The sequence below is a fragment of the Condylura cristata genome, unplaced genomic scaffold (genome assembly GCF_000260355.1).
Source record: "Condylura cristata isolate star-nosed mole 26May11 unplaced genomic scaffold, ConCri1.0 scaffold00015, whole genome shotgun sequence".
In the NCBI taxonomy this organism is placed as follows: domain Eukaryota; kingdom Metazoa; phylum Chordata; class Mammalia; order Eulipotyphla; family Talpidae; genus Condylura; species Condylura cristata.
The window spans coordinates 37,611,034-37,614,962 of NW_004567116.1; positions in this window are offsets into that span (position 1 = coordinate 37,611,034).

Below are 3,929 nucleotides of genomic sequence, written 5' to 3' on the forward strand. Positions count from 1 at the left end.
CTACTTTTGGGCATTTGGGTTGTTTCCATGTCTTTCCAGTTACAAATAAAGCAGCAATAAACATGGGGGTGCAGGTATCTTTTTGAATCAGTGTTTTTGTGTCTTTTGGGTAGATACCTAAGAATGGGATTGCTGGGTCGTAGGGAAGCTCCATTTTTAGCAGTTTGAGAAACCTCCAGTTTTCCATAGTGGTTGTACTAGTTTGCATTCCCACCAGCAGTGCAGGAGAGTTCCTTTTTCTTCACATCCTTGCCAACATTTGTTGTTGCTAGTTGTTTTCAGATGTAATGGCAACCCCCCCTCTTTTTTTTTTTTTAAGTATTTATCTATGCACACAAGAACTGGGGTATAGGCCAGAGTGCAAGGGATAAGAGGATCCACCAGAGACAGAATGGGGTGCAGAACATGCAGATCTACTGTAATATTGAGGGTAGCAGTTGGCGAGACAAGAGAGGTCTGCCATAACATATGGGTCACCCCGGCTGGGGATCTTGCTGCAGTGGCTGCAGACAGCTTCACAGTGCTGTGCTTTAACCCTGCTCATTTTAACCTGTTGCACCACCAGGGAGGACCCTAATGGCAACCCTTTTTCAGGATCCCTCTCTTGCAGGAGCTTTTCTGACTCTTATCTGTCCTTGCACAAAACTCTCAGATCTGCCTGGTGCTGGCAAGAGCTGGCCTGTTTAGTGGTTCTGGGATTCATTTTTTGTTCACCTCTCTTAAATATTTGTTGAATGCCACCCTGTGCATTTGTCCAATGCTTTAAAGCTTACAGCGTTTCAATAAAACTCAGCCTCATTTATTGAGCAGGTATGAGCTGCGGGTCTTGGAAGTCCTGTAGTCAGGAAGAAGGCACAGAGCTCTGGCAAGCCTGTTTCCAGGGGGAGCGTCAGCACTGTAGAGTGGTTAATATTGTTTCCCTTGGGGCCTACAGCAGGCTGAGTGGTCAGGGAAGATTTCCTAAAGGATTATCTGAGCTGAGCTCTGCAGAATGAACCAAAATTGGCCAGATGAAAGGGGAATGGTAGCTAGTGTGGGGTGGGGCACTTGAAGCACTGCTCACTGTAAAGAGTACACTGTATAGAAATTTTTTTCTTTTTCTTTTTTGTAAAGCATGTTTGAGGAATGGGTTTAAGGAATGGAGTGTTCACTGTGGCTGAGATGTAGAGTAGAAGGTGCTTAAGAATGGGAAATAATGCCTAAACAGAGAGCTCAGTGCAAGTGCAAATGCAGCAGGAATTTGAATTAAAAACTGACTTTGGTCCTCCCTGGTGGTACAACAAGTTAATGCACAGCACTATGAAGCTACCCGCAGACACTACAACATGAGTTCAATTCCTGGCCAGGGAGGTGACCCACATGGTGTGGCAGATCTCTCCTGACCCACCTGCTGCTCCCCTCAGCAGTGTATTTCAGTACAGTGGGGAGTTCTGCTCCTCATTCTGTCTCTGGTGAATCCTCTCACCTACTGCACTTCTAGCTTGTACTCCAGTTCTTGTATGCATAAATACATAAATCTTCAAAAAGAAAAAAGAAGAATTGACTTCACTGCAATTTCTCTTTCTCACCATGAAGGTTTTGCTCTGTGAGTTATTCCTGGTCCCCAAGCTAATGCTCTGCTTCTCCTAACCAACTCAATGGTGGTCCTTCTCTCCCTCCCTTTTTCCCTCTTTCTCTTTCCATTCTTTCCTTCATTGCATTTCTTCCTTCAGAAGAGCTCGTCTTCTATAGCCTTGGTGCTGGGGAGGTAGGGGAAGGCTTTGGGTCCACAGGGTGATAACGAAGTTCTCAGAGGAACTAGTTATCTTGATAGATGAAGCTAATAGTTGAGACTGACCCCCACATCAGAGCCTATCTCCATCCCCCAGCTTGGTGGAGCCAGGGTGGTGCTCAGATGCAGCTGGGTGAGCCTTGGCATTAAAACTGTGAGATAGCCCTCTGCCTGTGCAAGCCAGATGCCACATTTTAGAGCTGATGGTGTGTTACCTTGTTTAACATCAACAACAATCCCATGAGGAAGATATCATCCCCATCTTACAGAGAAGAAAACCAAAATCAGAAAGGTTAAGTCATTTGACCGGTGCTGGTAAGTGCTTGAACCAGCTGGTAAATGGCAAAATTGGGCTCTGCTGGTCTGAACTCAAAGACAAGACTGCTAATCCCAGCTCACAGGAAAAAAATAGGTCTGCCTGTAATAGACACTTCCTGAAGTGTGCTATGGGAAGAACTAAAAAGCGTGTTAAGATAGCACTGGGTCAGTATGACCCATCCTGAGCTGGGGTGTGTTCTCACAGGGCTGACCCAAAGGCACAGCAAGTCTGGAGGGAGAACTTGCAGGAGGAGGAATCCCCAGGTGCTGGACTCCGTGGCTAGTCTTCTTTGTGATAAGGTGGGGTGACCACCATCACAACCCCCTCTCCAGGTTCAGAGGGCCCTGGCCTCACTTACTAGGCAGGCACAATACAAACCCCCTTTCTCTTTCATTTACCTGAGATATTTTATAATTTTCAAACCTAACTTTGCTAGAAAATCAATAGAAGAATCAATCTTAAAATGACAAATAAATGAAATGCTAGGCACTTATTTTTGATAAGGACAGTGAGCGCTGGCCACAGATTTGCATGGCAGGCCCCTCACCCTGGCCACCTAAACTTCTACCCCCAATCTCACCTCTGTCTTGCTTGGCTGGTGGGACAAGTTACTCTGTCTCCTGGCCAAGGATGGGTTGGTTCTCTGGAACCAGAAACAAAAATGAAATTTTGGGTGCAAGATGGTTAATTATTAAAAACAAGATTATTAGGCCCTCCCTGGTGGCGGAGCGGGTTAAAGCACAGCATTGAGAATCTAAAGCCACTTCCGCATGAGTTCGATTTCCGCCTGCCTCCTGCCCTAGAGGAGACCACATGGCGAGCCAGACCTCTCCTGGCCCGCCCGCTGCTTCCCTCATCAGTGTACTTCGTAGAACTGTTCTGCTCCCCACTCTGTCTTTGGTGAAAACCTCTCACCGCCCCTGAGCCTCTGGCCTGTACCCCAGTTCTGTATGCACAAATAAATAATAAATTAAATCTTTAAAAAAAAAAAAACAAGATTATTAAAAACAAACAGTAAACTCAAAATGGAGTTGCTTATGCTAAGTCCCAGGTCACCAAACCAAGACTTAATTACAATATAAGCTCTCCCCAAAATGGAATCTTCAAACAATCAGGAATCCCTTGTCACCCTAAATTAGGTAATCCCAAATAGGGAAAGTAACCTTGTAACAAGCAATCCTACAATGCTCCATATCACTTTCTTGTTCCTGTTCCTTTCTGCTCATAAAAGTCTTTATTTTTTATAGCTCCTTGAACCTTTCTATCTGCTAGATTGGGTGCCACCCCACACATAAATAATTGACTAAATCCAATAAAGAGCATCAAAATTTCCTCAGTTAAAATTTATTTTATGGGAAGCCCATGGCGAGTACAACTGAGATGAAAAAATGCACAAAATGATGTAAAAATAGACTGTTATATAAATTAAAAATTATTTTTAATAGGATTGATATCTATAGGAAGGAGGTGAGGTGGGGGCAGAAGACCTGCAAGAAGAACCCAACCCAGACCTACTGAAGCCTTCGCCAGAGTGACTCTGAAATATGGCCTGTCCGTGTCCTCCAGCCACACCCGCACACCCCCGACAACACCATCTCCACAAAGGGCTGCTCAGAGTCCATGCCAGAGCCAACAGCTGCAGTCTGCTGACCACTTTCCATAAGGACTTGTCCATGGCAGCAAGTCCTTCCTTGGAGGGTATCTGAGCAGTACATCTCCATGACTACCAACATCCCTGGTGTCATTCATTCATTAATTGCTCGATGTGCTATATGCTAGCTACTGTGTTGAGAACTGGGGGACAGGAGAGGATACAGACCAATGAGGAACTGGATAACC